We start from the raw sequence: 27,521 nt of genomic DNA, 5'->3' as shown, positions 1-27,521 counted from the left end.
GTTGTTGTTACCAAAGTGCAGGACCCGGCACTTAGCCATGTTGAACCTCATCCCATTGGCCTCTGCCCATCAATCCATCCTGTCCAGGTCCCTCTGCAGGGCCTTCCTACCCTCCAGCAGATTGACACTTCCCCCCAACTTGGTGTCATCTGCAAACTTACTGAGGGTTCATGCAATTACCTCGTCCAAATCATCAATAAAGATATTAAAGAGGATAGGCCCCAACACCGATCCCTGGGGAACACCACTGGTGAGCGGTCGCCAGCTAGATTTCACCCCATTGTTAACTCCAAATAATACAGGTGCAATATAATGTAATATAGTTTAAACTGCATTTAACTGCAAATAATATTGGTGCAGAACTGTTTCCCATTTCTAGACTGTTTGGGCATTGCTCTCAGCAGGCATGGAGAGTGACTGTAACAGAGCCTTTAATTCTCTGGTCATGGAGGACAACTTGGTATTCCCAATGGGTCTGTGGTGAAACCTCTGGGAGTGAAATAACTGGAGAAGGACCAGCAGGGCTCTGGAAAACCCCGAGCTTGTGTTGGCTTGTATCAGGAATAGTGTAACCAGCAGGACCAGGGAGGTGATCGTCCCCCTGTACTCTGCTCTGGTGAGGCTGCACCTCAAGTTCTTGTTGTGGTTTAACCCAGCCGGCAGCTAAGCACCACACAGCCGTTCGCTCACCCTCCCCCCTCCCTCTCTGGGATGGGGGAGAGAATCAGAAAGAAATGAAAGCCTGTGGGTTGAGATAAAGACAGTTTATTAGGACAGAAAAGAAAGGAAAATAATAATGATAATGATAATAGTACTACTACTAACAATGTGTACAAACAAGTGATGCACAATGCAATTGCTCACCACCCGCTGACCGATGCCCAGCCTATTCCCGAGCAGCCGGCCCCCCACCCCGGCCAGCCACCCCTATATATTGTTTAGCATGACGTCAGATGGTATGGAATACCCCTTTGGCCAGTTTGGGTCAGCTGTCCTGGGTCTGTCCCCTCCCAGCTCCTGCTGCACCCCCAGCCTGCCCTATGGCAGGACAGAGCGAGAAGCTGAAAAGTCCTTGGCTTGGTGTAAGCACTGCTCTGCAACAATTAAAACAACAGGGTGTTATCAACATTCTTCTCATCCTAAATCCCAAACACAGCACCGTACCAGCTACTAGGAGGAAAATTAACTATCCTAGCTGAAACCAGGACAGTACTGTGTTTAGTTTTGGGCCCCTCACTACAGGAAAGACCTCAAGGGCCTGGAGCATGTCCAGAGAAGGGCTATGAAGGCGGTGAAGGGCCTGGAGCACAAGTCCTATGAGGAGAGGCTGAGGGAACTGGGGTTGTTTAGTCTGGAGAAGAAGAGGCTAGGGGCAGACCTTATGGCTCTCTACAGTGACCTGAAAGGAAGGTGTGGGGAGCTGGGGGTCAGCCTCTTCTCACAGATAACTGGCGATAGGACAAGAGGGAATGGCCTCGAGTAGCACTGAGAAGAGGCTGAAAGAATTTCAGTAGATAAGATAGGCTAATGAGTATGTGAAAGGAAGACAAAACGATTTCAGTAGATAAGATAGGCTGTTCTAAATGATTGAGTCCCAAATAGGATTACAATCAAATTTTACAATTTATTAAATGAATAGAGGCAAGCAAACAGCGCTGGGTGCGCCGGGACTCTCTGCTCCACCAGGACGCACACCTGTTACGTAAGGCGGCTGGTTTTTATACTCCAAGGCTAATACATATTCATTACTACTTCTAGAAGAGGCAGGGTTATTATAATTGGTTTCCCGAATCCGAAGTCCTCCCAGGTGCGCCTGCTTATCAGTCTCTGTTAGTCTCTCGGGGGCCGCTCGGACGGGGAGGCTCATATTCTTCCTCCTTATCTAGTGGTCTCTTGACCGGGTGTCAGAAGTAAGAAACATGCTGGGTAAGACAGTCTGGGCTACTCCTGCCTCAGGAAAAGGCAAACCCATTCGTGGAATTGCTTTTGCTCAGGGACCTGGATGCACTTGGTGGGTAATGCAAAAGAATGGGGAGGTCCGGTGTGTACCTCAAGGGGATTTGATACTGGGTGAGAATAGCCCATGAGTTGAATTGTAGTATGTTAGTTATTATATAATACTGTATGTCATCACTACCATGATTGCTATGTATCATAGATGAAAATGGTGATTAATTAGAATGTATTGGACAGAGTGTAACCTGAGCATGACATAAATGGTATGGAATAAGGGGTGGATATCTGTCCTGGTTCCAGTTAGGACAGAGTTAATTTTCCCTCCTAGTAGCTGGTAGGGTGCTATGTTTTGGATTAGGATGAGAAGAGCGCTGATAACATGCTGATGTTTTAATTGTTGCAGAGCAGTGCTTACACCAGGCCAAGGACTTTTCGGCTTCTCGCTCTGTCCTGCCAGCGAGCAGGCTGGGGGTGCAGCAGGAGCTGGGAGGGGACAGACCCAGGACAGCTGACCCAAACTGGCCAAAGGGGTATTCCATACCATCTGACGTCATGCTAAACAATATATAGGGGTGGCTGGCCGGGGTGGGGGGCCGGCTGCTCGGGGATAGGCTGGGCATCGGTCAGCGGGTGGTGAGCAATTGCATTGTGCATCGCTTGTTTTCTTACACATTATTATTATTAATACTATTATCATTATCACTATTATTATTATTATTGTTATTATTATATTCCTGTCTTAATAAACTGTCTTTATCTCAACTCACCGGCTTCACTTTCCCGTTTCTCTCCCCCATCCCAGAGAGGGAGGGGGGAGGGCGAGCGAACGGCTGTGTGGTGTTTAGCTGCCAGCCGGGTTAAACCACAACAAGAGTAAAGATGAAACTCCAAGTGATTTCTTGGAAAGGCTTAGAGACAGGATGCAAAAGTATTCAGGAATGAATCCTGATGACCCTGTAGCGCAGGGGCTTTTAAAGATTAATTTTGTGATGAAAGCGTGACTGGACATACAAAGGAAACTTCAGAAACTGAAAGGGTGGAATGAACAGCCATTAGAAAACCTTTTGAGGGAAGCGCAGAAAGTGTATGTTAGAAGGGAAGATGAAAAGCAGAAACAAAAGGCAAAAATGATGATCTCCACAGTGAATCAAGTGGTGGGGCAGAGAATGGGGAACCCACAGGAAAAGAAGTTTCAAGAAAGACAAGGATTGGGATGGAATCAAGAAGAAAAAGGAAACAGGAATGTGAAATCAAAGTGGCCACTTCCTCCTCAGCCACGGTAGGGACAGGTACAGAAAGGATGTTTTAAATGCAGGCAAATAGGTCATTTTAAATGAGAATGCCCTGAATTGAAAAGGGAAGAAAGATTGTTTACTATCATAAACTCTGAATAAGGGGGTCAGGGGTTCTTTGAACAGTGGTCTCACCAAGAGCCCTTGATAAATTTAGAGGTGGGACCTAAAGAAGAGGTTGTATTTTTAGTAGATACAGGAGCATCCAGATCATCTTTAGCTTATAAAATATCAGGACTCAATTTGACTAGTAATACTTTAAGAATAACAGGGGTAGAAGGATTTGGTCTGGTAGTGTCACTTTTTGAGACTACTGAATTAAACTGGGGAACTAAAACTGTCACTGGGCAATTGTTATATGTACCTGAAGCGGGGCCCAATTTATTAGGGAGAGATTTAATAGTCAAATTAGGAATACAGTTGAAAACCTGTGAAAAAGGAATAACAGTCTCAATGAAATTATTAGCAGAAAAGAATGAAAAAGAAATAAATCCCATGGTATGGGTAAGGGAAGGAAATCGAGGAGGGCTTAATATAACTCCCTTGAAGATAACTGTTCAAGAAGGGCGTGGAAATAGTTAAACAACAGCAGTATCCTATCTTGACTTGCGGAAAACAGACTCCACAACCTGTAAGGCTGTAAAGTAGGTATGTTTATTCAGCTCTGGGCAGCGGCGGGGGGGGGGGGGGGGGGGGGGGGGGGGGGGGGGGCGGGTAGTCCCACCACAATCATGCGCACCCACCACAGTAGTTCATCTTGTATTTTGTTGTGGTTTAACCCGGTCGGCAGCTAAGCACCACACAGCAGTTTGCTCACCCTCCCTCTCTGGGATGGGGGAGAGAAACGGGGAAGTGAAGCCTGTGAGTTGAGATAAAGACAGTTTATTAAGACAGGAAAAAAAATAATAATAATAATAGTACTACTACTACTAATGCGTACAAAACAAGCGATGCACAATGCAGTTGCTCACCACCCGCTGACCGATGCCCAGCCTATCCCCGAGCAGCCGGCCCCCCACCCCGGCCAGCCACCCCTATATATTGTTTAGCATGACGTCAGATGGTATGGAATACCCCTTTGGCCAGTTTGGGTCAGCTGTCCTGGGTCTGTCCCCTCCCAGCTCCTGCTGCACCCCCAGCCTGCTCGCTGGCAGGACAGAGCGAGAAGCCGAAAAGTCCTTGGCCTGGTGTAAACACTGCTCTGCAACAATTAAAACATCAGCATGTTATCAGCGCTCTTCTCATCCTAATCCAAAACATAGCACCCTACCAGCTACTAGGAGGAAAATTAACTCTATCCTAGCTGAAACCAGGACAGATATCCACCCCTTATTCCATACCATTTATGTCACGCTCAGGTTACAATCTTTTCAATACATTCTAATTAATCACTATTTTCATCTATGGTATATAGCAATCATGGTAGTTGTTATAAATGACTGAGTCCCAGATAGGACTGCAATCAAAGTTTACAATTTATTAAACAAATAGAGGCAAGCAAACAGCGCGGGGTGCGCCGGGACTCTCTGCTCCACCAGGACGCACACCTGTTACGTAAGGCGGCTGGTTTTTATGCTCCTAGGCTAATACATATTCATTACTACTTCTAGAAGAGGCAGGGTTATTATAATTGGTTTCCCGAATCCGAAGTCCTCCCACGTGCGCCTGCTTATCAGTCTCTGTTAGTCTCTCGGGGGCCGCTCGGACGGGGAGGCTCATATTCTTCCTCCTTATCTAGTGGTCTCTTGGCCGGGTGTCAGAAGTTACTGCACGTCCGTGCAAAGTCAGCAGTTTTTCTCTGAAGAAATCCCTTTGTTCTCTTCTCGCCTAAACCCAGGCCTCAATGTTAACCCTTCAAACCCCTTAGTGGCACGAATTGCTGGACCATTCCTTACAATTCCTCCCCTTCTTTTTAATATCATCAATTCGTGTCTCTTCTTCAACCTTTGTTAGTAGCAGTTGGATTTCATCAGTCAGTTCTCGGGGTGTCCATTTCTTAAGCATCATTATCGACACATCACCTTTTCTCTCCCGAAGTCATCACAAATTGGGTGCTATTTATTATTCGCAATACCAACAATGTAAAGCAAGGTATCATACAAGGTATAAACAATAATGTCATTACACCACATAAAAATAAAAATAGCATCCTTTTAACCCATGGTCCACTGGGCAACCATGAAAAGAAATCCCAATCCATACCCTTCCAGGTTTGTACTGGGACGTGGGCTAGCTTTCTAATTTCTTTTGTTATCTGCTTAACCACTTTTCCATTATCATCAATCTGTAGACAACAATTAGAATCGTTCAGTTTTCCACACACTCCCCCTTCTTCTGCTAGTAAATAGTCTAAGACCATTCTACGTTGAAAGATAGCATTCCTCATCTGAGTGGATTGATCAGCCAGAAGATCCAAGGCCGTCGCTGTTTGATTGGTTACAACTTCGAGGATAGCTTGCGACCTAATTATTGGGTTCAAATTATAAATAGGTTCTCGGGCTCCTGATACCAACTCATTCGGGTTCCAGGTAGCTGGCCCATAATGCTGTATGATTCTTTCAGGAGGCCATTCATCCTTTCTCCTCTTTTGGGCACTACCCCCGGCTAAGGAAGTATCAATAGATCGTTTCACTCTGTTCAGGTCATCATATAATCTTATTCCTAAATGATTTCCTTGTGTTTGTGACAATAAAAAGAACAAGGGTCTTATGTACCCCACATAGCATATTCCCGACCAGTTTCCGGGTAGCCTCTTGTAAGCATGTTTGCCACACACCCAATAATGTCCCTTTAGGGCCCACGTCCCGTTTGGAAAAGGACCATCCCATCCCTCTTTACCCTTTGGGGCGTGATAATACAGAGTGTCCTTGTTACCGAGTGGTCCTGTTACAATGTCTGCCCCGTTTGTACTCGTATATGCGCGCTTCCAAGCTCCCACGTTGGGATTCCACTTACAGTCACAATTCAGTTCTCTTTGGCGATCTGTCATATTATAAGCCTTTTTCGCCGTCCAATCTTGAGAGTGTGGGAAGCGCCTTCAATCATGGGGTTGGGCCCGCTTTCAGAGCTTGTGTTACCATTCAGCCCTTCGGGGTGATCCAGCTCCTGGAAAAACTAATCACAGTTTTATTATGGGTTTAAAAGGTTCTCATGTTATTTTTCTCAGGACAACCTGATCTTGGTGTGGGAGAAGTCCGGTCAAGGCACTCTCACTCGGCGGTCAATACCCATAGGGGTTGCCTCCCTCGGTAGACCATATACACCGCAGTGGAGGGTCCTACCCTGGTCTTGCCTTCTCCCTTTCCTCCCTTCAGCCTTGTCCTCTTTATCCAGTGCCCTTAATTCATGCAGAACCTCATTGCTGGGATATCAGTTCCTCTTTAGTCTCAGTTTCAGTTCCCCAGGAGTGGACTCAACCCTCCAGGCTTTGGTAGTTATTGGTCCTTTTATTCTGGATGCGTGGGTCCAACCCCTTTCTGCTGTTCTCACAGCTGTTTCAGTAGTAAGTAAAACAAGGTACGGTCCCTCCCATTGGGGGTTCAATGATTCTTCTCTCCAGGTTTTTATTAAGACCTTTTCTCCTGGTTGTATTTTATGAATAGCAAATCCTAAAGGTGGTGTCTGAGTCATCATCCCAATTTCTCTTAGCTCCTGTAATCTCCTTCCAATGGTAATTATATATTTCTGGATACTATGATCCTCAACTACATTGTTCCCTAGGGGCATCCCTTGAGAATAAGGCATACCATATAACATTTCATATGGTGATAATCCAGTCTCACTGTGTGGTTTAGTTCTTATGTTTAAAAGTGCCAATGGTAAGCATTTCGTCCAGGGCAGCTGTGTCTCCATCATTAACTTAGCCAATTGTTGTTTTATTGTTTGATTCATCCTTTCTACTTTCCCTGAGCTTTGTGGGTGCCACGGAGTGTGGTATTCCCACTGAATACCTTTCAAGGGGTACATCCTTCAAATCTTTGTGGCTGGCGTATGTTCGATTATTTCCACACAATTGTGTTCCAACGGTCCTTCTTCTGGAACAGTTCCTAGAAATACTGCTGGATATAACAGGTTAGTCGTTTTCAAGGTTATGTCATCTTGTTCAGTTAGTATTGCCTGATATTTCATCATCCGGCTGGGTGATAACCAGTGGCCCCCCCCCCCCCTTTGTTCCAAAACGGTTGTTACCATATGTGGTCCAAAAACTTCAATACGTTTTCCCATTTGAAGGCAAATAATTTTCTACTATCTTTATCAAGAGGTATGCAAAAGAAGGCATCCTTTAAATCTATCACGGTAAACCATTTATATTTCCCTTTCACAGATGTTAACAATGTGTAAGGATTAGCTACTACCGGGTGAATGTCCTTTGTTATTTCATTTATTGCTCTAAGATCTTGTACAAATCTATACTCGCCATTCGGCTTCTTTACTGGAAAAATTGGAGTATTGTATTCCGATTTACATTCTTCCAGAATCTGATATTTGAGAAATTTGTCAATAATTTTCACCATTCCCATGCCTAGCTTCTATCTTAAGCGGATATTGTTTGATTCAAACAGGTTTGGCTCCTTCCTTTAATTCCACCTTTACCAGTTGTGCCAGTTTCGACTTCCCTGGTACATCTGTTTCCCGTACTGTTGCTATAACTGCATTTTCTACTTCTCTTGGAATATTAACAAAGGGTTTATCTTTGATCATTAGGATTTGGCCTACTTTGGGCTCAGGTACCTTCATTATTAATTCTCCATCCTCAAAGGTTATTGTTGCATCTAATTTGGCTAATAGATCCCGTCCCAAGAGTGGCATCGGGCATTCTGGTACATACTAAAATTCATGGGTTAGTTCCTTACCCCCAAAACGCAAATCAAGGGGTCGTAAGAATGGCCGTTCCTCCTCCTTCCCTGTGGCTCCAATTATTGTAGTTGTCTTAGTTCCTAATCGTCCTTTTAAACTATTTAACACTGAATATGTTGCTCCTATTACATTTACAGCCTAATTAACACAGAGAAAGAAGCTCCCATAACCAACAAAAATTCAAGCCTCTGTCTTCGTTTCCTAGCTTTATTTCAACTAGTGGACCTGCTAGGGTAGATGCCCCAGGTCCCCATCATTCCTGACTGTTGTAAGTTTGTCCTGCAGCCTAAGACAATTTCTTTCTGATATCAGGGGCTGATTGCCCTGGAAAGAGGTTAGCCAGTTGCCTCTCTCTCTCTTTTTTTTTCTTTTTTTTTTTTTAAGCCAGGTCCATTTTTTTGTTTTTTCATTGCATTTCAAAGTTGGTCCAAAAATTCAAAAATTCCATAAATTCCATAGGGGTTTCTTTTGGACCTTGTTGGAACAGATTCTCAATTCCCAATAGCCAATTTAACCAGATTTTGGTATTTACATAATTTCCGGGGTGATTAGGGTCTCAGTGAGGGGGTCGGTCAGGGGAATGCAATCGTTGACAGTTCCCTGAGCGGTCCCATTGGCAATCTGAGCTCACACAGGAACTCAGGTTGTTTCAAGAGTTAGCTGCTTTTCTGTTTCCACGACAACTCTCTCGGACCCATCACGGTCCCCCTGCCCCAGAGGGCTCGCACCCGCGATTTAGAGATCTCAGCCTCGGGTTGAGGCGGAACTATTAGCATTCCTACATCCTCTTTCCCTGCTCATTCAGCTTCAAACAGCTCTGTTAAATACTACATGCCACACAGCCTTTAACACCTCCAACACCCCTTTTAACACTTCCTTTATCTTTCTCCAGCCTGTACTTTTCTAATGCCAACACCAAAGGCTCAGTCAGGGGCCAACTTAATTCCAAACCTTTTCCCTCCAACATGCTGAAACAACATATCACTATACAACATTTCATCCTATTTTCCTTCTCTCCTCAAAAACATTAATTGCAAGACACTGTTATAGTCGATTGATCCATAAAGTGGCCATTTAGCTTATATAGTGGCCACCATTGATTGCAATACTTAGTGGAAGTCCTCTTGCTTTCTGTGCCCCCATTTCTAACAATATCCTTCCAATGTGCCAATATGCACCCAAGGAGGCTTTTTTTTTTTTAGGACGTCTTTTTTTTTTTGGATTTTCCCCTTTTCCTTGATTTCCCATTCCCTTTTATTTATTTATATTACTTACTGTCCCTTGTTTCAATTTCCACGCAAACCTTTTTATTGCAGGTTTTTACTATCTTTTCCTAATCTTCTTCCCAAATGTCCCAATTCTCTGGGATTAAACTCTTCTTTCCACATACAAACTTTACTATTTCAGATTATTAATGAGCCCCATTCCAATCATAAATCCGCAGGACTTCGGAAAAACACCTGAAGTACTCAGCCTTCTGTCTTCTAGACAAACAATAACACCTTTTCCACAAAATTTACATTTCAACAAGACCGAATTTCAAGCCGAATGCTAATTTTTCTCATGCACTTTGTTAGTAAGCCTACACAAAACAAGGAATCACTCCTGTGTATCCGTCAAGATGGGGGTTTAAAAAGGTATTGAGGCCTAAATAAATTCGCTCTCCCCCTTCTTACCAAATTCCCAGGGCTCAGGCCCGAACCAGCAAAGAAGTGACTCTCCGTTCTACCACTTTGATAATGTCAGCCCCTCTCCCCCGATACTTGGGAAACTGACCAAACACCACCGCGAATATACCCAAACTTCTAAACTGTTACTTAGATAATGCTCCCACCTTCCTCCTTGACACAGTCAAAACATTTAAGAACAAAATAGGATTGCAAGATGCACCACCGGGGGTGGATTGTTAGGATATAGAGGTGGTAGGTTATCCAATGGCTCCCATTCATCATCTTTTTTTTCCTTTTTTTTTTTTTTCTTCTTCAAACTTCTCGTCTGCTTTTAGTGTAAATATTGAGGCTGGAAAAGGACGTGAAGTCCTGATCCATAATCCTGCATAATCACTTTCCTCCTGGCTAAAAAGGTTCCTTTGAATTAACATGTATATTTAAGGCCTGGCAAACCCAGTCTTCGAAGGATCCGAAAACGGGCCAAAAGACATGTGGTCTTAAAGGCTCCTTTGGCCATTCTGTCATACAATACTGGACCATTTTTAATTTACTTTTTTCCTTTTCTGGGGCCCCTATCGTTCCAATTTCTAATCATTATCCCTAATGGACTTTCTGGTGGTATGTCTGGTAATTTGCTCCCTTTTCTCTGGTCCCGGGTCTTCAATTTTGTCTGACCCATCTAGGAATTTTACTGTGGCAATTCCTACAGCCCTTGGTTGCCTTAGTGAGAGTGTCTTGCAGGGGGTTTAGGACCTATCACCCACCCACGAATCCTATAGGAATCGCTTCGGTCCTTCACCGGCCAAGTCCCTCGCGGGAGATTGGAACCGCGGTTAGAAGACCTCCACAATCGCTTCGGAACTACGTTCCGTCTCAGTCACACTCTCACACACACACAGGCAACCGAAACCCACCCAACCGAACGGTATACGCCTTAAATACTTACGACTCCGTCGTCTTCGTTCGGATCTTCGCGCGCAGAATTACGGGCAAAATATAGTGCTGCAGCTGGCAAAGGGAGCTCATAAAAAAATCTAAATCTTTGCTTGCCCTTATTCAGGTTCAAGATGGTGTTAGCCCCGACCTGACTCGAACAGGAGCCACCAAATGGTGGGGGCACCCCTCCTAGATCAAGTCAGAATTCAGGAACCAAGACCATCCCGGACGAGCCCCCAATTGTTATAAATGACTGAGTCCCAAATAGGATTACAATCAAAGTTTACAATTTATTAAATGAATAGAGGCAAGCAAACAGCGCTGGGTGCGCCGGGAGTCTCTGCTCCACCAGGACGCACACCTGTTACGTAAGGCGGCTGGTTTTTATGCTCCTAGGCTAATACATATTCATTACTACTTCTAGAAGAGGCAGGGTTATTATAATTGGTTTCCCGAATCCGAAGTCCTCCCAGGTGCGCCTGCTTATCAGTCTCTGTTAGTCTCTCGGGGGCCGCTCGGACAGGGAGGCTCATATTCTTCCTCCTTATCTGGTGGTCTCTTGGCCGGCTGTCAGAAGTTACTGCACGTCCGTGCAAAGTCAGCAGTTTTTCTCTGAAGAAATCCCTTTGTTCTCTTCTCGCCTAAACCCAGGCCTCAATGTTAACCCTTCACACCCCTTAGTGGCACGAATTGCTGGACCATTCCTTACATAGGCTAATGGGCATGTGAAAGGAAGCCAAAAGAATTTTAGTAAATAAGACAGGTAAGGGACATGTACTATATCTTCTGCTACCTATTGTGCAAAGAAACTGAGGCAGGAAATTCTGGGATTCCTCACGAAAAACAGTTCCTGATAGGAAACAGGAAACACATTTCAAGAACCAACTGAAACCGAATCTGCAGTTTAAGCAGAAGCTGAGAAGCTTATGAGTCTGCGCTGAGATGAGAGGTCAACCAGTGGTGACGAGGAAGACTCACTAATCTTCATCCGCACGACCCCCGGTGACCACTACCAGAAAACACTGCACAAGCATGGATAGGAGGAATCTATGAAAATGACTCCCTGGAACTAATTTTAATACAAAGCGGGGATAGGTCATGCATATGTATAGGTGTCTCGAGAAACTTCATGCATATGTAACTCTTCACCACATATAACCAAGGCAAGTTGCCGCGTTGGGGTGTGCACGACTTTGGTGGGACTACCCCCCGTGCCGCCCAGCGCTGAATAAACATACCTACTTTACAGTCTTACTGATTGTGGAGTTTGCTTTCTGCACATCAGCACCAGGGGAGGTTCAGGTTGGAAATGAGGAGACATTTCTTCTCAGAACGAGTGGTCAGGCTTTGGACTGGGTTGCCCAGGGATGTGGTGGCATCACCGTCCCTGGGGGTGTTTAAGGAAAGGTTGGACGTGGTGCTTAGGGACAGGGTTTAGTGGGTGACAATGGTGGCAGGGAACGGTTTGGAGCAGGGCTCCCGGAGGTGTGTAACTACACTGACCGTACGGGCGGTAACGTTCTTTGGGATCGGCGCGCACCCAACCCCCTCCCCCGCCCCTCCAGACCGGGAAGAGGCGGGGCCAACCCCCTCCCCACCGCCCCATCCCTCCATGTGGGCGTGGTCCCCCCTCCTTTTCCGCCGCGCGGGGAGGCAGTGTCCCTGTCACGCGAGGGGGAAGGGGCTGACTTCCCTCACCCCCTGCTCACGTGGGGGGGGGGGAGGGGGAGGAAGATTAGGTGGAACGGCCGGCGGTTGGGTGCGCGCTGTTGGTGCGTGAGGGCCGCGGCGCACGGGGGGGGGAGGTGCTGGGTGGGCGCGTGCGGCGTCAGGTGGCGGGGAGCGTGTGTGGGGGGAAGCGGCCCGGCGCGCGCGTGGAGGCGAGCAGGGGTCGGTCACGTGACGGCGGTGGGTGCTGCTGCTTTGTGAGCACATTGGGCAGGTACCGGCGGAGGGCGGGGGGGAGCGCGCGCCAAACATCCCCCCCTCCCCCCCCCCCCCTTCCTCCTTTCCCACCTCTCCTTCCTCTTCCGTAACCGCTGGGCGGTTCGGCAGTGCTCGGGCCCGGCCGGGGCGAAGCGGGGGCGGTGCCGCGCCGCTGCCTGCTCCCTCTCCATTTTGTGCCTCATGGCCCCCGCAGGGCATCGGGGACTTCTCCGCCCCTGTCCTGGAGGCCTGTGTTTGGCCTCGCCTCCGTGTCGCCTTCCTTGCTCCTCCTGCTGGGTGCCCCCTTGGTGCTTAGGGGGACGGTGGTGGCATGGCGAGGTGCCCCCAATCACCGGGGGGTTACTTGGGAAAGGAGCCCTGCTCGCTGGGGGTCTCCTCCGGCTCCTCATCCAGCCCCTATGTGAGGAGGGGGGGGACGGCAAGGCAGGGCTTTGCCGTCAGTCTTGCTTATGTTATAATAAAAAAAATTACAGCAGGAAAGTGAGCCCTTCTAGAAGAAGCTGGGTTCAGATTAGGCCTGCTGAGTCTGATGGTGAGGAGTTCAACTCCACAATCTGCAATAAATACTAAAAAATAAGTGCTGTTATGCCTGCAGTGCTGTTTTAATGCACCTGGGGCTTGCTCAAGGGGAGCCAGGTGTGAGGTCGATCTCTTACAGGTGTGTGTGGAGGCACAGGGCTCTTGGTGGTGTTGGGAGGAGTGCACACAGCCCCGTGAAACAGAAACTGAGGGCTTTGTGCTGGGCTCTGCCTGGGAAAGCTCGTGAGGCCAGCCCACTTCTCCAGCAGCACTCAGGCCCCAGTCATCTCAATTTGAGTAAGTGATGAATGCTCAGAATAAAGCAGCAGATCAAGGTGATCCTCTTTGGGGTGGGTGGCGAAATGGAGGGGCCATCCTGGTGTGAGAGCAGTTCGTTCCCCCCCCCCCCCAAGGAGAGAAATTGGAGCTGGATGCGAGGGAGGGGAGGGGGAGGATGTGCAGGCCTGGAAGAACTGCACTTTCCAATGAAATGGAGCCCTGCGCGGCAAAGGGCAGCAACTCAGCTTTTTCTTTTTTTTTGTATTTACTAAGCCCTTTCAGCAATTCTCTGTTGTATCGTGTTCTCCAGAGGAATCTGGGTTTAGATTTCTACCTGACTGACTCAGTATTTATACCTCAGCCTGATCTCTCTGTGGTGGTTTGACCGAACTTGTTTAAAGAATTTATTTTTAATCTTACCTTAGGTAACTTTGAAGCAAGCTAAGCTAAGTCAGTTTGCAGCATTGATGATGTTTTGGGACTCCTGGAGTGTTACACAGAGAAACTGAATTAACTGGTGTAAACTGGTTTTGATATGTAGTTTGGAAAATGGGCGAGCTTTTGGTAACTTCAAGGAGGGAGGGAAGAGTGGGAATGGGGCAAGCTCTGTTTTCCTTTGTTCTAGTTGCACTTCTATCAGCATATTGATTACAAAATTGTTTATAGTAATAAAATCAAATGCAGGGAAATTCAGACACTTAGGTTCACTTGCATTGTTTTGGCCAGGCTTCGGAAAAGCTCCTGGTGCCATGAATTACAAAAGGATTTGACTGTTCCAGATTGGAGTTAGATTTGCTGCTACAACATAGGGGAAGCTAAGAAAAATCCCATCAATAAAGTCTTGCTAGTTACTAGAATCTACTATTTCTTGGGTCTATTTTTTAATTTTTTTTAGCTGTCTTTTTGCAATTGTGGAAGTAATTTTTGATGTTTTCTATTTCTTCCATGGACTTATGTGATGATTTCTTCATTAAAGACCATTTTTGCTCTGTTCTATTTTTGTTGCTGGTGTCCCCCTGGTGATAGTGATCATAGCAGAATAATATGCTGTTTAATAGTGCTTCAGAAATGTATGTATCATAGAATATTAATATTCTGATAATTAGCATTACTAGTAATGTTTACTTATAATTTTGGTGCTGTTTAATACACCAGTACTTGGAATAGGTTCTTTGTCAGAGTAAGAAAATAAATATGTACCTTTTATTAATCTTTCTATCTTTGCCTCTTGTTTGATAAAAGCACAGGAGCAGGACTCTGAAAAAGTGTGTCCTGCTTTCAGACTTGCAGCAGCCTTGTATGACCTTGGTAAAAGAGAAGCCCAGTGACTTGTCCCCTTCATTAGATGATAGATTGAAAGAAACTTGGTGTTATATTTGTATGCTTCAAAACTATTGAATAGAAGGTGCTAGAGGAAATACAAGTAATACCTACTTCAGTGTTGTCCTTCCGCTGGAGCTCTTATTTTATTTCTCTGATGCAGGCTGCTCACTGGTAGCCCATTGTGTCCTCTTTGCTTTTCAGGGACCTAGTTTGGGCTTGTACTGTTTTTTCATACAGCTTCCCTAAACAGCTTATGCTCTTTAAAGTGCGAGTTGGGATGAAAGGCTGTGAAGAAGCTCCTCTGCAATTACTTAAGGTTCACATTTTCCAAAAAAACTTGTACAAAAGGTTTCTCTGCTTTGCTCTAACATGAAAGGCCATGCTCTTTAATTTTGGCCAACCAACTGTCAGAACTCCCAGTCCACCTGGGGGCTCTTGCAATCTATTTTACAAGTGTTACCTTCAGCACTTTTTTCCCCCCCATGACTTCTCGATACTGTGAGGAGTGAACAGTGGCTGAAGACAGGCAGACTAAAGCTGATACACTCTGATGCCTGAGATCTCATGGCTTGCTCAGCTTGCTTTTACTGCATCTTAACTCTTGCTGAGCATGTTGTTTTGTTGGTGTTCTCTCCAGATTGTAGAGCTGGCAAGATATAGGTTATGTGACCAACTTTGCACAGCTCCTTTGGGCGGAGTTGTTTGTAACTCTCATAACTCTCAATTCCCTTGCAATAATTCTCTTTTGTCCAGTTGTCTTTGTGGAAGCTGCTTTAGAGACCACATTGAGATTCCTTTTGAGAAAACTATTTAATGACAAGTATTTTGAGAGTGGTGGATAAAATAATGTAGAACAGAGCATATGGTTTTTAAATCTTTTTTGTTTCCTCTTTCTGTTTGGTTTTAAATGTTAACTGAATCACAGCTGTTTTATGGTAAACATGGGACTGATATTTTGTATTATCACACAGTGCGTGTTGCCCTGTTCTTGGAGGCAACCACTGATTTCTTTTTTTGAAAATCTGTATTTTCATCCTTAATTTTAAAAAGTGCTTATTGTCTTAGATGCTGTTTTAGCAATGTGAATGTGTGAGGCATCCCAGTGCTAAACCCTGCTCTGCTATTGGGCTATATGTACAGCGCTGCACTTGAGAAATTGTGCTTTGTGCTTTTGAGGGGCAGTACCTCAAGGGACAGATGTCTTCTGCTGTTGGATTTTAATTCCAGCTTTCAGTTCCACGTTCTTCAGAGCACTGACTTGTGATCCATTTTAAGATGAATATGAATGACCTGGCTTACCGTTGTTAACCTCGGGTGCCTGAATGTGATGAGGAGAAGTGCTGTGCTTCCTGACCTTGTGTTTTGCTTCATTTTGATAGCCACTGAATGAATTTGAGTGTTTTGAACGTGGGTGAGGTGCCAAGGGGTAGCTGTCTGAAATTCAATGTTAAAATTGATATCCAGTGCTATGAGCTTGGTGGAGGCAAGGTAACGAACATGCAGAAGTTGTTTCAAGTGTTTGAGAAAAGCTTCTGGCTCCTGATATGTGTCCTCAACCTGTTGGGTTTCTTTGCTGCTTCTTGATGTTCAGATAACAGCCATATCCAGGAACTTCTGTTTGCATCTTAAAAAAAGATGTTATCTTTCTTGAATAGGTCTCTGTTATAACTGCAAATATGAAATTGCTCACAACCGTATGTGTACTCCAGTCTTCATTGACTACTGTTTCATCTCTTGATGTAGCAGTGTGTGTTGCTGGATTAAAGTCCTGATGACTCTCGCGCTGCCTGGTTTAATTGCAGAAATGATTAGGCTTTCACTTTTCTTTGTGACTGTCTGAGCAGAGTTGCTGGAGCTTAAGAGTTGTCCCAAATGAAGCTGCTTGTGGGGTGTTTCTGATACAGCTTTCCAGTTTTAAGACTTCCTTCCCTTTTTTTCTTCACCCAGTCACAGACTGAGGTTGGCAGCGAGTGTCTGGAGATGACCTGGTCCAACCCCCTGCTGAAGCAGGTCACCTGCAGCAGGTTGGTAGGACCACGTCCAGGTGGTTTTTGAAGGTCTCCAAGCAGGGAGGCTCCACAACCTCTTGGGGCCACCTGTTCCAGTGCTCCAGCACCTGTGCAGTGAAAACCCATTTCATTTTGTGCAGACAGAGCCTCCTGTGTTCCAGCTTGTGCCCATTCCCTCTTGTTCTGGCACTGGGTGCTGAAAAGAGCCTGGCTCTGTCCTCTTTGCACCATCCCTTCAGGTTTGTGAATGCAGTGAAGAGATTCCCCTTGAGCTTTGCCTTCTCCGGGTTCAACTGCTTGACAAATCCATAGTCCTTTGGGCAAACCCAAGGCCATCTGTTCCTGCACACCTTTGAGAAGGCAGTGGATTAGGGATGGAGTTTAGGAGGGGTGGTGGTAACATTTATCTGTGACTCCTTGCAGGTGGAAAGTTGAGTGGGCGCTGGAGATGTGTGTAGGAAAATGCTGTGAAAATGCAATAAGGTGTGTATTCTAAATCAGGGTGATTTCTTTGTTCCCTAAATAAGGGGTAATTGGGTGTCTTGGTGCTAGCTGAACTGAGGGCTGTAATTCAACAGTTCTGTGAGGGAAATAGGTCAAACATTTGATCATCTGGGAGTGATAACATTACCCAAGTCCCACGTATGTTCTGTCTAGGAATTGCATGCATTGTAAATGAGGGTTTAGTGTGCACTTACCTTTTGTTAAAGGTTAGGGTGAGTTCTTTGTGTACTTCTGTATACCGAGCAGTCCGTTTTATGAAGCTCTGTGTGTCAACATGGTTTTTGAAATTACTTTTTAATGAGCATAAAGCTGAAACTTTCCAGAATTAGACAAGTCCTGGTAAAATAAGAGTGAACTGGATCCACCTATTCTTCCAGTTCTTGCCAATCCAGCCATCTTCCCCCAAACCCCAAGACCCCCCCCCAGCTGTAGACAAAGGTTAAAACAAAGTTAGATGGCTAAAAGTATTTTATAGTTGGGGATCTTGAATTTGAGAAAAGCTGGGACAGCCCTTTTTGTGCAGTCCTCTGAAATGAAACCTCGGTGAAATTTAGTTTCTGCTAGGAAACTTACTTCAAATACTTTATGACTTATCTCCCTTGCTGATTCTGTTGATTACTGGGGAGTGCTTTGAATGCTTGAGTCATGGGAGTGAGGGAAGAGAAAATTTAACTTGTATATTTTGTCTCAGTAAACAAATTCATTAAAATAAGTTGTCAATAGAAGGCATCCTAAGTTTCTGTAGTTGTGAAATGACCTGCTTATTGGAAAATATGATCAAACATAGGGCAAGGAACCCCAGAACTCTCCCTTTTCAGGTGATTTTAATATCTAAGCAAAATTTGAGCGTAAAAACACACCGAGTGATGCATCTTACCTTGCAGGCCAGAACAAGCAGGTTTTGAACAGTCAGGCTGTGGTAGCGAAAAGCTTTTCCCCCTAGCAGAGGCTAAGTGGCTGTTTGGGATGGGAACCGGCTGCAGGAGAGAACAAATGGGAGAGCGTGGCAGCTGGAGCCGTCATCGTTTCCCTCATCAGGACCCGAGGGAGAGGTGGGTGGTGGGGAACTGGTTTTACTATTATAGGTCCCTTTATCAACAGATCCCAACTGCAAGCTGACATGCGGCTCTTCCGCCCCTTCCAGTTGCTGCACTGTATAAGAGAAGTTGGGATCTGTTGCTGGCATGCTCTTCCAATGGTGTGTTCCTTCTGACTAAACAGGTCTTAAGGCAGCATGTTGAGGGGGAGAGGCAACAAGTGGCCTGTGGAGTGTGGGTGAACAGGAGGAGGATGTGGCTTAGGGTGGATACGTGACAGGTTTGGGATGGGGGAAGAGTTTGGTTTGATTGCTGATAGGATGGGTTTCTACTTTAATTTGCTTTGAAAACAAAATTCCTGCTTTGAGTTGCCCTGAAAGTTAGTAATGAAATAATATGGGAATAGGGAGCCCTGCTGGCACACCCGGGGAGGAGGAAAGGGAACCTTTTCTCTGCACCCCTTCTTACATTGGCCCAGCGAAATACTTGGTCCTGCAACTGTCTCTCTGAATCAGACTCAGCAAGGTTGGAAAAGGCCTCCAGGATCATTTGCTCCAACCACCCCTGTACCCCCAATATCCCCCATTTAAACCCCATCCCTAAGCACCACGTCCAACCTTTCCTTGAACACCCCCAGGGATGGTGATGCCACCACATCCCTGGGCAACCCGGTCCAATGCCTGACTGCTCTTCCTGAGAAGAAATGTCTCCTCATTTCCAACCTGAACCTCCCCTGGTGCTACTTGAGGCCATTCCATCTAGTCCTATCCCTAGTTAGCTGTGGGAAGAGGCTGATCCCCAGCTCCCCACACCTTCCTTTCAGGTAATTGTAAGAGAGCAATGAACTGGTGTTGCTCAGTGTGTAGCTGTGTAGCAGCTGGGCTGCAGTAATGCCAGCTGGAAAGTTAAGGGCTTGGTTTGCACCTTATTTTTCCTGGTATTCCTGTAAGTGCATTTTTGTTCTGCTTTTATGTCTGCATAGTGCAGCATTAAGTTGCCTCTTTCCTAGAAGTTTGTATGTGAACAGACATACTGTGAAATACATCTTTATATATGTATTTAAGATAATCTTTGTTCTCTTTCGAGGGAGAAATGCTGAAGGGGAAAGGATAAGCTCTCTCTCCTGGCATTCTCATGGTGGGGGAAGCCAGCTCTGTTTAGAGACTGACTCACTTAGTCCCTCTGTTTACTAAGCTGAGACCTTAACCACGTCTTATGTTTCCTGAAGAATCTTGACTTCAGACTTTGGAATTTTTCTGCCAGGCAAAGTGACCTTACATAAGCAGAGCTCAAACTGCAAAGCTTTGCCAAAACACGCATCTAAATGCTATCTGCTTTATTCTAGTTGAAGCCTAAAAACATCCAGCTGAAGGCAATGCATGGAAGACCAAAAATAGAGCTTTACACTAAGCTGTTTTTTCCAAAGGTGTGTTGGGATATATTTATACCAGTATGGGATTTGATGACTAGAGAAGAGGGGAGCTCTGCTGTCTTGAAATCTCAAAGACCAGTTGGGAAGAAGTGGCACACTTAGCTCTTCCAGGGCCTATTTTAAATTGAATTTCCAAGTAGTTCAGCTTCTGGGATGTATCAGATTCTGTGAAAATATTGATCTGCTGTATTTAGCATCTACTCCTTTGTTTCAGATGTTGTATTATTTTTAAAATGACCCAAATTTCAAAAAAAAAAAGTGAAAGGAAGCCATTGATTTATTTTTTCTAAGGCTGTATAAAATGAAGAGTTTATTATGCTTAGGACTGGTGTAAAAAATTTCCATGATGCCAGGAATATTTTTCAACTATATTTAAATCCAAAACATTTTGGCTCCAAGAACCTGAAAGGTAACTAAAACACTATCATACTTTGTTGTAACTCAAACCAAAGGTAATAAAAAATAGAACAATTATTAAATTGTGCCTTAAAAATGCCTATTTTTGTGATGACAAAGTGGTTTCTAGTAATGAGGATTAGACTTTTTTTTTTGAATTTAGGCTTTCAAATCTTATGCAGAAATTGGACGTTTGACTGAAGATTTGGGAAGTTTGGCCAAAAAAATACTTGTTTACAGTGAAGGAACTTTAGATTGACATCAGTATACTTTAGCTTTTAAACAACAACTTGTATTTCACTATGTTGAAATCTCCACTGACAAGTGAGTCCCAGATAAACACTGGATTATTTTTAGTTGCCTATAAAGTAAAATTACAACCTGTTGTGGATCCATAAGTGTGTAAGGTTGATTTTTTTGACTCCCCAGGCTTAATCCTAGTTTTTCTTCTGACCCAATTCAGTTGCATTCTTTGGGCTCCGTTTTACTCCTTTTTTTTTTAATTTGATGGGGATTGTGACAATTCAGCTGAACAAAGGTTTTTGTTCTCAAAGGTTCTTGCACGTTTGAATATACACTAATGCCTAACTCATGTGGAAGGCCTTATTCTTGAAGCTTCACGTTCTGGGAGTTTTCTGGCTTTTATTCATCACGTGTAGAATATTGAACAACTTAAAATGATTCAAGGGAAGTTCCCTTATGTCTCTGGCTTTGGGAACCAGATAATCTATTTAAACATGCTTTTTTTTCCTGGGAAAAAAATCTGGAAAGGGTGTAATGTTTTTCTTGGATGTGTTCATAACTCCTCAAATGGCTTGCATGAATAAGTGGAAGTAAAATTTGTTTCCCCTTAAAATTGCTGTTCTCGGATGCTGTATTGAGTGATGTTTAAATGCAGTGTGTTGAGAGCGGCTTCGTCGCATTCTGCTGTTCTTGTATTTGATCCTGGGGAGAAATTTCCTGTGATGTAGCTGTGATCTCACAGGAACTTCCATGACAACAAATCTCAAAAACTCAAGGTTCTTTTTGGGCACATCAAAACTCTGTGCATGCTAATACCTTCTGCCCTGGAGTTTTAGAGCACAGCAGAAGGGTTGGCAAGCATTGTTGTCCAGGTTTTAGACAAGGGAAAACAGAGGGACCAAAATGGCAGTACCTGCATGTCTGAGGCCCCCGTCCTTGTGAACACCCCCAAACCTCTGTAGATGCCCAAGTGGTGATGGTGAGCAGCTTTTTAGTGGTTCACTTGCTGCTGATAGCAACTTTGGGTGAATGTTGCCCTCTTAGACGAGTGGGCTTTTCAGGGTTCTTGCTGTTATCAGAGGAGGAATGTGAAGTGGTGAGTTGCTTTTTTTTTTTTTTTGCTTTTGATTGTGACTTATGTTCACCTTGTACCCATGTGTCAGCTTGTCCTCACTAGTTCTCAAAAAGCCATGTTTTGTGCAGCATGCTCATTGAACATGAAAACGGCCCTCGTGTTAAATTGGGACCATCTTTAAAATGTTCTGTATTGTAAACTTGCCTACTGTTGCTTTCTTAATTTATTTAGTGTCATCATAGCTTTTACAGCAAGTAACAGTCCTCTGTGCTAGGTTTTCTACATAACATTCTGTAAATGGCTGAAAATTATTATTGTGATTAAACAACTGTTACTTAAGCTTGTAATGCAACTTTCAAAATTTGTAATGTTTTATCTTGCTCATCCCTTGCTTGCCATTCACATCTGTACAGCTTTTTGTTAGGGCAAAATTGGTGTTTACAACACATCTGCTGAAATGGTTTTAAAGGCTGTCACTGCCAAAACATTTGTTCAGTAATGTTTTTATAAGTACAGTATAATTGCTAAAGCTGATAGTTGTAATATTTTTAATGCTGCTGTTAGAGTTGTATGCTGCAATTAAGTGTGTGTATTCCAGATGCAATCTCAGGGCTCACGTGTGCTAAGGGCAAGGTGCTGCAATTAATAAAAATAAGCTAGCTGGTTCAGAAACTGAGATGTGAAGAGCCCACTTCTGTCAAAAGTGACTTGATCCTGCAGCACAGTGCTTGGTCTCTTAGATGGCTGGTGAAATAGACAGGTGGCTAATGCCTTCTGAGGATGTTCCAGAAAACACACTTTGGGCGTTTTAATGTGTTGTACAGTGAGAAGTTGGCATACCTCTGCCGAACCAGGGGCTGTTTAGTACAGCGCAGTGATAAATGACCCTGTGAAATACAAAAAGACACATTTGAAATAGAAAGTAAGCTTTATGAAAACAAGTGAATAAATTAATGCAAAAACAGATTTCTTAATGATCCATTGATAGGAAGGATGTTCTGGAAGGAAGAAAAAACATGTCTTGCAAAAAACATAAGAGATTCTGTGCAGATTCTTCACTTGTATTATAAACTGGTGTGACTCGGGGAGGTTTGGTGAGGGGAGTGAGAGCCTCCTGCTGCATGCAGAAAGTGGCAGCCAAGCCAGGTAAAATAAATAAAAAAATAGTGGGAGACTGGAACAGTGAGTGTGGGGCTGAAAGACAGCTAAAAGACTCCCAAAGGTGTTGTTTTTTTTCCAGTTGGATCAAACAGCCATGAGTTTTCATCAAGTTTTTATGCACAGTAAAAGCTTAAGATGGTTAGGGAAGGAAACTTTCAATGCTGCCTTAAAACTATTGTTTCTTCCTTCTGGAATTTTTTATTCCGGATGGTAAAACTTTTTATTGTGTTATTGTTTGAGTGATGTATGGTATATGTCAGTCAAAAAAAGCTTTTATTTTGGTGGATTCTTCTCTTGCTTGAGATGAACCCTGTGAAATATGATCTTGGGGAAGTTACAGGAAGATATTCAGGAATATCCTGCTATATTTAAAGGATTTTTTTGTCAGTGAGACTTCTGGTTTATATTGTTTTTGTCAATGCGAGTGTTCCACGAGTATCAGTCCTGCTGTTTTTTCCCTGAGGATCTAGTTCAAAAAGTAGGGCTTGGTAGAGACATAGGAATGGTATCTGAGCTATTCAGTGTTGCCACCAAAACTCTGAAAGTAGGCTCTAAATGTGTTATTGGGAGGTTTTAACGCCTTTTCAGAGGAGCAGCCTTACGGATTACTTTGTGCATTTGCTTTTATTTAACTTGTGGCTTGTAGTTTAACCATTGCTTTTTGTCTCAAGCGCTGTAATGTGATCTGATGATGGTGCTGCAAGTCAGAATTGCCCCCTCCCCTTCCAGCTTGCTTCATGGTGGCACTCCCTACTTTGTTCCTCAGTGTCTGTCATAGCGTGAAACAACTCGGTGCCCTTCTTTGAGGCAGTTGAGCACGTTTCCACCAGTTTGAGGACGTCATAAGTGTCTCAGCTTGTACTTGGCTGTTTTTAGCCCTGCTGCTTGTATCTGTTTCTATTCAGAGAATTCCTTTGGAAGCTGTTCCGGGAGAAGCACGGTGCAGTGATGTGGGAGGGAGCTGGGGGGGAAGGCAGCGAGGTTGTGATTTACCATGCCCTGCACCCAGCACCGCTTGTGCGCCACTGTGGTGATGGGACCCTGCTCAGAACAAATGCTGGGGTCTGCAGAGTGGCCTGGCTTCCAGCTCGTGTTAGCTGCTGATTTCTGCTTCTTGGAGCACCTGGCTTTCAGCCTGAATCTTATGGGGCTGTTTGAATGTGTAAAATGGGGTTAATCTGGGGGGGTTGTTTAGTTATGGGTGGTTATACCAGAGCAAATTCCTGCAATACGCCTTTTTTAGTTCAGTAGCCAAAGCTGACAGTCCTGAATGCTTGTCCTTTCCACCCCTGTGGCAGTTCAGCATCTTCTTTAGTTCTGGTACCAGTTTAAACTATGATTAACTTTTCTAGTAAGTTGTTCTTTTGTTGTTGTGATTTAATAGCTGACACTTTTTCCTGTTGCATAGATCAGTCATCTTGTGGGTATAGCTAACCTGGTGGTAATGGTAGTTATTGATAGGTAGGAGATCCACTAAAAGCTTGGTTTTAACTCCTGTGCCTTCCAGTTGGTGGGACTGACAGATGCAAGCCTGACATGTCCTTGATGCATGCTTATGTCTAGTTGTGGTTTAACCCGGCTGGCAGCTAAACACCACACAGCCGTTCGCTCACCCTCCCCCCTCCCTCTCTGGGATGGGGGAGAGAAACGGGAAAGTGAAGCCGATGAGTTGAGATAAAGACAGTTTATTAAGACAGGAATATAATAATAACAATAATAATAATAACAGTGATAATGATAATAGTATTAATAATAATAATGTGTAAGAAAACAAGTGATGCACAATGCAATTGCTCACCACCCGCTGACCGATGCCCAGCCTATCCCCGAGCAGCCGGCCCCCCACCCCGGCCAGCCACCCCTATATATTGTTTAGCATGACGTCAGATGGTATGGAATACCCCTTTGGCCAGTTTGGGTCAGCTGTCCTGGGTCTGTCCCCTCCCAGCTCCTGCTGCACCCCCAGCCTGCTCGCTGGCAGGACAGAGCGAGAAGCCGAAAAGTCCTTGGCCTGGTGTAAACACTGCTCTGCAACAATTAAAACATCAGCATGTTATCAGCGCTCTTCTCATCCTAATCCAAAACATAGCACCCTACCAGCTACTAGGAGGGAAAATTAGCTCTGTCCTAACTGGAACCAGGACACTAGTGTTGTATGTACTTATGTAAACCACAGTTAAACTGTTCTGAAAGCATCCTGACATTGTTACTAGAGGTGTGGGGAACAGTGATTTTGAGACAAGTCTGTTGCAGTTAATAGAGGAACACACACCATGGTGCAGTTTTAGTGGTCGACACCAGTCTTATCTGAAGTGCTTTGGCTGCTTAGATATCTTTTTCCTTGCGGTATTGATAGGTTAACCAGAGCATGACCTGAGATCATATGTCCTTTCCATGTAGTCTTTGAAGAGAACATCCGTAACTTGTTTGGTTCATACTCCACAGATATCTCCTCACCTCTGTGTGTGTCCTGAGTTCATCCAGGTTTCTAGCTGACCCCTGAACTCATCTCAGAGAAAGCTGTACAAATTATTAGTCTGCAGTAAGCCACCTTTGGTGGAAGGAGCCATGTGAAGACCTTCCAAGGTAGCTGGCCCTGTTTTGCCAGACGCATGTCTGTCTGGCTTGCCACCTTCTCCCTGTGCAGGGCCCGCAGTGAGTTAATGAGCTGGTGGAGGAAGCGAGCCTTTCCAAAGTAGGGCTGTTGGTAGAGGAGGGATGGATGTTACATGTTTGGCCTGTGAAGGGGAAATATTAAGATGACCAGCAAAAGCACTGAAAACTCTGTACAGAATCATTAAAGATTGCTGGTTAAATTACTTTAGGATAGTTTGAGTTGCTAGATTTACTGCTTGACACTGAGTGCGGAAAGATACTTGTATGATTAGGGGAAAGGACTCACTTCTAGATGGACGCATGCTGTGGTAGGCAAACTGTCCTGATGTTGGTTGATGATACCTTCCTTTCCTGTTTGATAAAAGCACCTCTAGAGCTTTATAAGGTCCTTCTTCACAATGAGTGAATGCTAATAGGTATCCAGGAGGCTGGGCATGAAGGATTGCTCCTCAGGAAAGGTGATACATGTCTCTGTTTTCCCATGGATGATTCAAAGACTGTATATGGTATAAGATTATGATATATATATATATATATATATATAAGGCTTTAAACTAGGTAAGAAGGGGGACGGAGATGAAGTGAGGATCAAAGACAAACCAGCATGGAAGAAGACCGGCCTGGCTGAACAGAGAGTTGTGGCTCGAGCTTAGGAAGAAAAAGAGGGTTTATCACATTTGGAAAAGAGGGTGGGACACTCAGGACTATAAGGATGTTGTAAGGCTGTGCAGGGACAAAATTAGAAAGGCCAAAGCTCATCTGGAGCTCAGTCTGGCTACTGCTGTTAAAGATAACAATGTTTTTACAAATACATCAACACAAAAAGGAGGACTAAGGAGAATCTCCATCCTTTACTGGATGCGGGGGGAAACTTAGTTACAAGGGATGAGGAAAAGGCTGAGGTGCTTAATGCCTTGTTAGCCTCAGTCTTTAGCGGCAAGACCAGTTGTTCTCTGGAAACCCAGTACCCTGAGCTGGTGGAAGGGGATGAGGAGCAGAATTTGGCCCTCACTATCCATGAGGAAATGGTTGGCGACCTGCTACAGCACTTGGATGTACGCAAGTCGATGGAACCCAATGCGATCCACCCGAGGGTACTGAGCGAACTGGCGGAGGAGCTGGCCAAGCCGCTTTCCATCATTTTTCAGCAGTCCTGGCTATCAGGGGAGGTCCCAGTCGACTGGCGGCTAGCAAATGTGATGCCCATCTACAAGGAGGGCCGGAGGGTAGACCCGGGGAACTATAGGCCTGTTAGTTTGACGTCAGTGCCAGGGAAGCTCATGGAGCAGATTATCTTGAGTGTCATCACGCGGGACTTACAGGGCAACCAGGCGATCAGGCCCAGTCAGCATGGGTTTATGAAAGGTACGTCCTGCTTGACGAACCTGATCTCCTTCTATGACCAAGTGACGCGCTTGGTGGATGAGGGAAGGGCTGTGGATGTGGTCTACCTTGACTTAAGTAAGGCTTTTGACACCGTTCCCCACAGCATTCTCCTCAAGAAACTGGCTGCTCGGGGCTTGGACTGGCGTACGCTTTGTTGGGTTAGAAACTGCCTGGGTAGCCGGGCCCAAAGAGTTGTGGTGAATGGAGTCAAATCCAGTTGGAGGCCGGTCACTGGTGGAGTCCCCCAGGGCTCAGTGCTGGGGCCGGTCCTCTTTAATATCTTTATCGATGACCTGGATGAGGGGATCAAGTGCACCCTCAGTAAGTTTGCAGACGACACCAAGTTAGGTGCGTGTGTCGATCTGCTCGAGGGCAGGAAGGCTCTGCAGGAGGATCTGGATAGGCTGGACCGATGGGCTGAGGCCAACTGTATGAAGTTCAACAAGGCCAAGTGCCGGGTCCTGCACCTGGGGCACAACAACCCCAAGCAGTGCCACAGGCTGGGAGATGAGTGGTTGGAAAGCTGCCTGGCCGAGAAGGACCTGGGAGTATTGGTTGATAGTCGGCTGAATATGAGCCAGCAGTGTGCTCAGGTGGCCAAGAAGGCCAACAGCATCCTGGCTTGGATAAGAAGCAGTGTGGCCAGCAGGTCTAGGGAAGTGATTGTGCCCCTGTACTCGGCTCTGGTGAGGCCGCACCTCGAGTACTGTGTTCAGTTTTGGGCCCCTCGCTACAAGAAGGACATGGAGGTGCTCGAGAGAGTCCAGAGAAGGGCGACGAAGCTGGTGAGGGGTCTGGAGAACAAGTCTTACGAGGAGCGGCTGAGGGAGCTGGGATTTTTCAGCCTGGAGAAGAGGAGGCTCAGGGGAGACCTTATCGCTCT

At 45.1% G+C, this 27,521-nt stretch overlaps 1 protein-coding gene and 1 long non-coding RNA gene across 7 annotated transcripts in view; one reads left to right on the top strand and one right to left on the bottom strand.

Annotated features, from left to right (window-relative positions):
* Positions 1 to 5,801: 5,801 nt before the first annotated feature.
* LOC136788421 (uncharacterized) lies at positions 5,802 to 13,162 on the bottom strand. Of its 2 annotated transcripts, XR_010827216.1 has the most exons (3): positions 12,728 to 13,160; positions 11,950 to 12,098; positions 5,802 to 11,425 (listed from the first exon to the last, which is right to left on the bottom strand). It is a non-coding gene; the product is annotated as an uncharacterized lncRNA (long non-coding RNA). The 2 variants fall into 2 exon arrangements; XR_010827215.1 differs by having other exon boundaries at positions 5,802 to 12,098; positions 12,728 to 13,162.
* LOC125179635 (ubiquitin-associated protein 2-like) overlaps positions 12,337 to 27,521 on the top strand; it is a 127,887-nt gene continuing 112,702 nt past the window's right edge. For 3 of the 5 annotated variants that reach the window (XM_066986938.1, XM_066986937.1, XM_066986936.1), the window contains exon 1: positions 12,541 to 12,653. The gene's annotated coding sequence lies outside the window, so the exon portion shown is untranslated. Of the gene's footprint in view, positions 12,484 to 12,538; positions 12,654 to 27,521 lie in introns of those variants that run through there. The other 2 variants (XM_066986939.1, XM_066986935.1) reach the window with 2 other exon arrangements.

The sequence above is a fragment of the Anser cygnoides genome, chromosome 36 (genome assembly GCF_040182565.1).
Source record: "Anser cygnoides isolate HZ-2024a breed goose chromosome 36, Taihu_goose_T2T_genome, whole genome shotgun sequence".
Lineage (NCBI taxonomy): Eukaryota > Metazoa > Chordata > Aves > Anseriformes > Anatidae > Anser > Anser cygnoides.
The sequence above is the reverse complement of the archived record's forward strand: the minus strand, read 5'-3'. Positions and strand labels throughout refer to the sequence as shown.